Source organism: Helianthus annuus, chromosome 8 (genome assembly GCF_002127325.2).
Source record: "Helianthus annuus cultivar XRQ/B chromosome 8, HanXRQr2.0-SUNRISE, whole genome shotgun sequence".
Lineage (NCBI taxonomy): Eukaryota > Viridiplantae > Streptophyta > Magnoliopsida > Asterales > Asteraceae > Helianthus > Helianthus annuus.
The window spans coordinates 126,274,792-126,285,312 of NC_035440.2; positions in this window are offsets into that span (position 1 = coordinate 126,274,792).

Consider the following 10,521-nt stretch of genomic DNA (forward strand, 5'->3'; position numbering starts at 1 on the left):
AACCTAAAGACAAAACTTAAAGAGTTAAAAAAACCTAAGAGGTCGAAAATGTAAACCATAATAAAAAAATAATAATAACTAAAAAATGACAAAAAAGACCATGCTCGCTACAGCCACCAATTCTATTCACTTTGTGGGTGCAAAAATAGATAGAAAGATAAAATGATCGCCTTTTAGTAATTAAATACGGTTGTCTAACACAAGAAAGTCGTTCTAAAAAATGTTAAAGGAAGGTTTCTTTTTATACCGTACACAAAACACTACTTAAAATGTTATATATTACTAAGGGTAAATTATTTTTTGAGTCCCTGTGTTTTATTGGTTTTAACCAGTTGAGTTCAAAAGCAAAAAGTTTAACGACTTGAGTCCCCATAAGCATTTTCTTTAACCATTTAAGTCCAATTTTTGGATGTCTATTAATTCTGCTGTTAAATCCCCCCACATGCAATCCACGTGAGGGGTATTTCCGTCCATTCCTGCACTTTAAAGGTTGTCCCTTTATAAGATTTCCCTTTCATCTTCTCCCACAAATTAACAAGCCTAAACCTTCATCATCATCTTTCCCTTTCATCTTCTTCCACAAAATTAAAAATTAATAGCTGTTGGCATTGATTCAAACAACGGAATATATCCTGTTGCATACTCAATAGCGAAGATATTAGTTGTGAAAAATGGGGAGAAAGAGCGAAGTGGTGTTCGATGAAAAACCGTCGGATTTCGATCCGGCCAATCCGTACAAGGATCCGGTGGCGATGCTCGAGATGCGCAAGCACATCGTGCGGGAGAAATGGATCGACATCGAGACATCTAAGATAATCTGCGACAAGCTCCGGTGGTGCTACCGCATCGAAGGCGTCAATCACCTGCAGAAGTGCCGTCATCTGGTCCAGCAATACATGGACTCAACTCGTGGTATCGGCTAGGGTATAGACGGCCGCCATCCTGATCAAACGGTCTGTCACTTCATTCCATTACATTACACTTTTGTTTTATCATTTTCTTTCTTTTTTACTCAAATTCCTTGTTTCTTTTTTAGATCGAAAGGTTCAAAGCTTGGACTGATATCAACAGTATTTTTCTATATATTATTCTTCATTTTATTTTATTGGATTATTCTCTGGTTGTTGTTTGTTAGGGCTTTCTGGATTAATCAAGTTGCAAAATAAACAACTTGATTGATCATGATGAAGATTTAGGGTTTTTAATTTTGTGGAAGAAGATGAAAAGGAAAGATGATGATGAAGATTTAGGGTTTTTAATATTGTGGAAGAAGATGAAATGGAAAGCTTATAAAAGGGATATATAGCATTTAAAGTGCAGAAATAGATGAAAATATCCCTCACGTGGGGGGACTTAACAGCAAAATTAACAGATATTCAAAAATTGGACTCAAATGATGAAAGAAAATGCTTATGGGGACTCAGGTCATTAAACTTTTTCCTTTTGTACTCAATTAATTAAAACTCATAAAACACAGGGACTTAAAAAGTAATTTACCATATTACTAATGATAGTTTTAGCCCATTAAAATCTTTGTTTTCAGTTTCATTTTTAAAAAATGAGTTTTTATGCAATGTATTACAATAATACAGCTAATTCATATCAACAGTGTAATTATTTTTTCGTCATTACATTCAGTGGCGGACCCAGAAATTATTGGCTGGGGGTGCAGATGAGGTGTTTAACTATATTTTCAAGGGGTGCGGTCGGGTTTTTTGCCTAAAATATACACTAAATTTTTTTTTTTTCAAAGGGTACGGCCGCCCACCCTGGCCAAAGGGTAGGTACGCCCCTGATTACATTGTGCGTATAATTCATCACAGTGGTGTTTTTAATTTACGTATATATGTTGTTTAGGAGGCAAAGTAAAGAAATGATTATTATTAATGCATTGTACGATGGTTTCTAGAAAAGGAAGTTTCTTGATTATTGTCCCTAGATCATGGTTTCATTTGGTTTTGGATTTAAAACTTACTTCACAAGGAACAAAATAAATGTAATAATTTAAACAATATTAAATTCTAGATTTTCTAGGTGACAACGACTATCTTTATTTCTCTTTTTCTACGTTAACAATTTAAACACAAGAAAACAAAAATTGACTTTATTTTCTTAGTCTCTGATTTTTAGAATCTTATCCGCCCAATTATTTCCCTTTCGGTATTTTTTCCATAGACTTGATCCATAGAAGTCTTTGTGCAACGTTACCAATTGTGACGTCATCAATTCATTTTCTACGCATTGCTAGCTCGTCATGCTTCTAGACTTGGTGGTATTTCTAAACGTGAGCCACATAAAACTTATGTCGTGTACGTGTCATGATCAGACGGACCCAAGATTCTTTTTTAATATGATCTATTTTTTTTTTCAAAATTTTCATAATAAAACCTTAAAATTTTCGGATCGGTCCTCGTTCAGGTCAGGTCATTGCGAGTTTTGAACTAGATTTAAAAAAAAAAGAAAAACAAGCTATAGAAGGATTGAACCCATGACCTCTTGATGGTAAAGAGAGGGATTTACAACTACACCAGGTTTCCTTTTTCTTTCTATAGAGTCCACTTAATTGCATTTATGGGGTCCTTATACAATTTAATATACCGAATCTACTAATTTTTTTAAAAACATTGGGGTCCGTGGACCTCGACCCACTCTATGTGGGTCCGCCCCTGGTCATGATCAGACGGAAGATGTTGTATGTTGTTATTCATATGTATGACATTGTCTGTTGGATTTTTATGTCTGGTTCGATAAGTCAACTGTTGGTGCAGTTGTCTGTCGACTACATCTTCGTTCGAGTCTTAGAGTCTTAGAATAGGAATGATTGTAAATGATTGTAAATATGAGAAATAGTGATTGTATAGGTTGTATGTAGTTGGATCGCTCATTAGGTCCATTTAGTGTTTGGACCGCTCGAATGGCAAAACATGGATCGCTCTTTTGACATGTTTGGACCGTTCGAGTGACAGTCTACTTGGACCGCTTTTATGACTTGTCTGGACCGCTTATTGGGCCTGTCCAATAAGCGGTTCCCAATCTCTATATATAGCCTGATGAGCGATCTAAACAGTTAGAACAGTGGGTAGAAATCGTGCCGAAGCTTTGCCGGTGCGAGATTTGAGCTGTAAACGTTTGATATTAGTAAAACAAGTAGTTAAAGTGATTTGCCTGCTGTTTCTACCTTAGTTTCTTGTAATTCCGCACCTGAAACCAAGGAGAAAGCCTCTGAACGACTCGTTCGGGTCAGAATACGATCCTACAAGTGGTATCAGAGCTCAGGAAGAGGTTCTCTGCAGAAATTAGCCGGATTTTGTCACTTTTTCTTACTTCTACACCTTCTTTTTCTGATTCGAGAAGATTTCACGGTCGGAATTTGCTCAATTTTTCACAGATTGTGCGAAATAGTATCGAGATAAACCCTAGAAAGTTTCAGATCTAAATTCAAAGTCTAAGTGGATCAAAATTGGAATTGAAGTTGAACCGCTCGACCGAACAGTTCTGAACTGCTCATTCGAAAGATTAGGGATCGCTCATTAGAAAGATCAGGAACCGCTCATTCGAACGATCAGGAACCGCTTATCCGAACGATCAGGAACCGCTTATCCGGACCATTGTGAATCGCTCATTCGGTCGGATTGTTCTTGGATCGCTTATTCGAACTGATTTGGAACGCTCCAAATTCACTGATTGTGGATCGTTTATTTGGATCATTTCTGGATCGCTTATTCAGACAATTTTTTGGACCGCTTATTTGTCATCTGAATCGCCTATCTGGACCGCTGATTGGTTCGCTTTTCTGACACATTTAGATCGCTTATTCGTCAACAAACACGTGTCGGTTTGTTTTGCGAAACATGGCAATGATGTTTGATGAACAGGAGAACTATTATTTCGAAAGATTTAATAACTGGAATAACGGATTTCTAGATGAGGGTTATAGAAAAGTGAGCAAAGATGGTTGGGCAAAAAGGTTCAAATATTTCGTGTGTCTGAAAGATGAAACGTTGAAGGATCTTAAAGACCGATATAGTGTTTTACTGAATTATATGAAAGATCATGAGATATACCCGTCAAATGTTGAAAAATTGGAGAAATTTGCAGATGCATTACCGATTGAATGGGGTGAATGTTTGAAGAATTTAAGAGAGAACTCAAATTTTTCAAAACTACCTCTAAATCAATTCATCAGCAAACTTCAAGCTCATGAACTTGAAACCAGAAAGCAAAAGAAAGATTTGATCAAGGTTTTGGAGTATAATGTGCTAGATCTAAGTTTAGATGTGATTGAAGAGATGCACAAAAGGGTTACTAAATGTATCAGGACAAAACATGTGCTGAAATACGATTTCAAACGAGGTTGTTATATTGATAATAATGGAAATCCTTTTGATTTCGTTAAATTGTTTTGTGCAGGTACATTGATAGCAAAGGAAGAAGAAACTTCAAAAGCTGAAGAATCGGTGAAGAATGAAACAATGTGCTCAACATGCGATAACTTTAAGACTGACAATGACAAACTCGTGAGAGACATAGAAAGTTTGTCATTTGAAGTCAAAAAGTTGAAAGACGAGAAGCACGTTGCTGAAAATCAGATTCTTTCTCTGGAAAAAGATTGTGAGAAGTTGAAAGCCGAAAATGACAAACAGTTGGTTGATTTTAACAGTTTGACTTTGAAAAATTAAGAATTTGAGGGGCAAGTGAAAATTCTTGAAGATGGGAGAAATGTGTTTAGTAAAAACAACATTGAAAAACAAAAGATGATAAATTCCCATCTTCAGAAGATTGTCGAACTTGAAAAAGAAGGTGAAAGCGCTCAAAAGAGAATCAAAGAGTTGGTAAAAGAGCTTGAATTCAAACAGAAATCTTCAGAAGATTTAGATTTCTGGATAAAGCTTGAAAACAAAAACCTGAAAGCGAATGAATCAAAATTTCAGGAACAGATCAAAATTTTGATTAATGAAAAGTCTGTTCTTGAAAATTTGAAGGTTGAGAATAATTCCATCAAGTCTCATCTTGAGAGAATATCTCAGCTTGAGGAAGAAGCTAAGAATTCCAGGATCAAGATAGATAAACTTGAGAAGAAATTGATCAGTTTTGCGACTAAATCTGACAAGTTGAATATTCCTTGTCCAAAACCGATCAATTCAGTTCCGATAAGTGTAAATGCTACAAACTTTGACAAAGTTAAAGTCAAAGATTGTGATGATAAAACTGATGAGGAAAATGAGAAATTTTATTCAGCAGATGAGTCTGAGACAGTGTCTGATGATGAAAATGTTAAAAAAGAAAAACAAAAATTGTTTTTAAAGTTGAAAGAAAAATTTCAGAAAACTGTTCTGCAATCAACTGAAAAAGGTGAATGCTCTAAGCAAAAACCTGTGAAGAAGATTGTAAAACAGAATCAAAACTTTAAAAATGAAGAAAAAAACTCATCAGTACGATCATCCAATCAAAAGAAGAAGTTACAAAAAGTAGAAAATGAAAATTCAAAATTTATTGTGTGCAGGAGGAACTACAGTGCAAAAGCGTCAAAACCAGCACATTTGAGGAAGGAATATCACCAAGCCAGACAATGCTACGATCTGAGCGTTTGGTGTGAAGGTGGTAACTGGTATGATAACAGGGTGTGCTACAGCTGCGGATATCAGGGGCATATTGCTGTTAACTGCCAATACTGGAGTTATGAGACCAGGAGGTGCTATAATTGCATATCAAAGGTCACATTGCCCGAGATTGCCCAAGGAGATCGCATGAAAGATTGAGGGCCAATTCTCAGAAAATGGCAAAAAAAGATTCCAGTCAAAGTCAAGCCCCAGGAACAGAAGGTTCTGAAACCTAAAGTTCTAGAACAGAAAATTCAAGAAAAGAAAGTCAAGCTTTCACAGGGGCAGAAAGACAGACTGAGGAAGAAAAGAAAGAAAGCGAGAGAATATCTCGAAAAGATTTTGTCCTCGGGTTCACCCGACAGATCGAAGAAGAGTGCTGATGAATCAACTTCCTCGGCTGCAAAGTCAAGCAAGAAGAATTCTTCAGATACAAATCTGAGGACTAAAGAGGATAAAAAGAAGAAGAAAGTGAAGTTTTCACTTCCTGGCGATGAATCTGTTTCTTCGGAAACAAAGGAGCCACATGTCGGCGATGAATCTGACTCATTAAAGTCAGACAAGCCACATTCAGGCAATGATTCTGGTATGGTAAAACCAGAGGAGCCATGTGTTGAGGTAAAAGTCGAGAATTCTAGTTTAACAATGGATGAGAAAAACTTTCCATCATTGTTGAACAAGAATTCAAAATCACCCAAGGCTGGTCAGGCTTGGGTGAAACTATTCAAATAGAAAAAACCTGACTTGCCGGAGCTCCCAGGTTTGTAAGAGTGGAGCATGAATCGGCATTTCTTTAAATCTGTGTTTGAAGTTTTTGCAGGAATTGCCGGAGATCCCAAGATGGTATCGTGGATCATGAATCGGCATCTTTCTTGAATTTTATTCGGTAACGTCAATCATGCAAACGGTAAAGAGGTTTGGTTGTGTTTGTGAATGTTTTACAAGTGGTACAGAGGATTCTGGACTGCATATGGTAAATCAAGGACATTAACTTGTACTTGGATTTTCCTATTTTTGTGTAGAAAACAAGATGATGAAGTAACCCCGTACCTAAACTGTTTGGTCAACAAACTAAGTTTTCCGGAAAAACCATTTTGATTAAAACAAACTTAAGTGTTTTGAGATCACAATGGGAAAATAGTTTGTTGTGAGGGGGAGTTCTGATGGTTTATGCCAGGTGGATAGAGAATTGAAGTGATTCTCATCAGGTTGTCAAGTTTGTACAGTTTGTTTCAAATTTTCCCAGAAAATCAAAATTGAAACATATTTTGATTTTAGGGGGAGAAAATTTAAAAAAAATTAGAAAATTTGAAAATGTCAAAAAACATTAAAAATTTAAAAATGAGTTTTGTTGTGAAAAAGAGGAAATGATTGTAAATCAGTGGACTATCACAACATGCTAAAGAAATGTAATGTAAAATGTGATAAACGGTCTCACTGATGATGTGACGATAGGTTTTTGTACATTTAGTAGATTTATTCGGGATATAAACCTAAAATTTCAAACTTATGAAATTCGTGGGGAACACTACTTGGATATATAGGTAACCCCTGAAATCTCGTTTGAAAGGTCTCGTATTCTGATATACTAGGTGTTTATACTCTATGATGTCTGGGGTATTATTCCGGGACTTCTGCTGAACGGTAGTTCTGACCTAGTCCTTGGCTAATACTTTCCACAAAATGCTTGAAATATAGCATAAAGCCCTCAGTTGATTAGACAATAAAATTGATAATCATCTGTTGTAGCTGAAAAGATCCTCTAAAGGGGACACACTGCTAAGTCGAAGCTGATATCTCTCTGCTGAATGGAAGTTCTGACCTGAGATCCCTCAGTTCTCGCATCTTTCCCCTAATTTATGTACAGACATCATTGTAGTGTTCATACCTGTAAGACTGAATATTGGGATTCTGGATACGGGAGTATATTCAAGAGGTGGGACACATGAATTGAACTAAGTTCATAAAATACCTAAATAGTATCCTGAATAGATTGAAAATTGTATGAAAATTTAAGAGGACAATTATATCGTCAATCTACGTGAATCGTTTAGAACTTAAAACGATTAAAAGCTTAACGGTGCTTGTGTTATGTCTCAAAAACTGATATGATCCTCTTGCACAAACTCACAAAAATATGTTTGTTTTGCATTTAAATTTCTGTCTTTGCATTTATGTTTCATATTTTCAAAAATCCAAAAAGATTTTCGACAACTGATGGTGAAGAGCTGATTTTCAAAATCTCAAAGGCTAAACTTGATGAACAGACAGGTTGGTAAAGTTGTTTGAAATGTTTAAAATGATTCATTAGGTTGAATCAGTAATTGAAATGTTTCAAATTTGTGAAGCAGTGGTTAATTGAAAACAGTATCACATGATTATGTTGATTCATTAAGTTGAATCACAATTATTTTGGTTTGTGAAAGTATGGTTAAGTTTTGCAGGTTTCTGATCCTGTTGCTACAGATAGCCAGGAGACATATCAGAACCAGAGATGATGAACTGAACAGAGAGAAGCCAGGAGATAATTTCGATGGTGGTAACAAAATCCCAGACGACTATCCTAGCAGGGTGTTAGGGGGAGTCTGATGAAGGTTATAGCCAAAGAAAGATAGATCCAGGCAGAATTCTTGAAGAAGATCGAACTATATCCGAGAATGTCTTGTTGAAGACTCTCACTGAAGATTCCGTCAACATTCAAGGGGGAGTCTGTTGGTGCAGTTGTCTGTCGACTACATCTTCGTTCGAGTCTTAGAGTCTTAGAATAGGAATGATTGTAAATGATTGTAAATATGAGAAATAGTGATTGTATAGGTTGTATGTAGTTGGATCGCTCATTAGGTCCATTTAGTGTTTGGACCGCTCGAATGGCAAAACATGGATCGCTCTTTTGACATGTTTGGACCGCTCGAGTGACAGTCTACTTGGACCGCTTTTATGACTTGTCTGGACCGCTTATTGGGCCTGTCCAATAAGCGGTTCCCAATCTCTATATATAGCCTGATGAGCGATCTAAACAGTTAGAACAGTGGGTAGAAATCGTGCCGAAGCTTTGCCGGTGCGAGATTTGAGCTGTAAACGTTTGATATTAGTAAAACAAGTAGTTAAAGTGATTTGCCTGTTGTTTCTATCTTAGTTTCTTGTAATTCCGCACCTGAAACCAAGGAGAAAGCCTCTGAACGACTCGTTCGGGTCAGAATACGATCCTACATCAACGCTTCCGACCGGGTCTTGACCTGTAAGAGTTACACCGTGGGCGACGAACTAGAACCACTTAACTGGTTTAACTGGTAGTTACGAACGATACGCGAAACGGATCATAATTATATTTATGATCATGAGCGGGTTTATATTATTAATAATCGTTATTAACAATATAATTGTTTATCTTAATTAATAAACTTATTGCGGATATTAACTGAGAGACGGGTACATGGACCGGGTGAGACAGATATACTCATCTCGTCATTTGTCGCACATGCACCCATGCTATACCACTTGTCGTGCATGCACTCTTGCATCGCCACTTGTCGTGCATGCACTCTTCGGCATTTTTCGCACATGCATGCGCTTCTCGCCACTTATCCAACTTGGGCATGCATGTCCGCCACTTGTAAGCATGCATGCATCTCCATACTATATATAAAGGAATGTATGGACTAACTTTTAATGGTTAGATTTTTTTTCACAAAACACTCAAAATACCCACACCCCTCGCCGGCCCCTGCTGTCGCCGCCCCCACCACCGTCGCCGCTGCCGGCCACCACTGCCACCAGTACCGCCGGCCACCGCCGCTACCCGGAGCTATACCCGCATTTGTCACTAGCACGTGTTCGTTGAACCTCGATGTCTCAACCCGTTTATTACTAACCGAAGGTATACCTAAACCCCCTATAGTTTATGTTTTTATTTCGTGTTTGCATGTCAGTGATCTTGTTCCATTGCGGATACTCCTTGGTATAAAAGTGTTCATATTATTTATATATTGTTACCTATGCTTCCGTTGCCTAAAAATGTGTATATATATATATATATATATATTGGTCATTTTTTTAATTGTTTATATTTGGTTGACCAAAACTTGTCCAAACAAACCTTTGGTTATGTTGAATATGTAAATCGGGCCCAACCTTGTGGTTATGTTTTATATTTGGTTTTGTTTATGGTTTTGGCCCATTTAGCGGCTCAAGGTTGTAATAGAATAGTTTTTGGTTTTTGCCCATTTTGTTGTTCAAAATTCTAATAAATAGGGTTTTTGTCTTTATTATGTTTACTTGTTAAATATTGTTGATACGAAGACCCGTAGCAAACCCGAAGCAAAACCGAATGCCAAGAGGAGTCTTGGAGTTAGTGGAGTTGCTCAAGACAGCAAGATGCACTCAAGTCTATCCTTGTTATTGTTTTGTGTGTTGTGAGCGTGACCCTTTTGATCTTGCTACTTGGCTCTAGCAAGATCATAACCATGCCCATATGATTTACATATTAATATTTGCTATTATGGTTACCATTAATAAATGTTATTACACATCAACCTAATACCAAAACGCATTCTTAAAAAAAGTTTATTTTTTAAATGAAATCGAGAAAAAGCAAGTTCTAGCAACTTGTAAATTTTTATAACCACTAGAGTTTTAAAATATGTTTTTCTCACATCTTTAAAACTCATAAACTTAATAGTCTTCACTTTTAACTTTAATTGGTTATATCAAGTCGCAACAAACTTAGTTTTATAGGTTATCTAAAACTAATTGTCCCGAGAGGTGAAAGGGTCCTTTTGGTGTAGTCACGAATTTAAATTAAAACCAACTATAATGACCATATTTGGTAAAAATTAAAATCAATGATCTATGCCATCCTACTACTAGTAACACTTGGGGCATAATGCGAACCATCAGTGTTGGAGTCACAGCACAACACTTG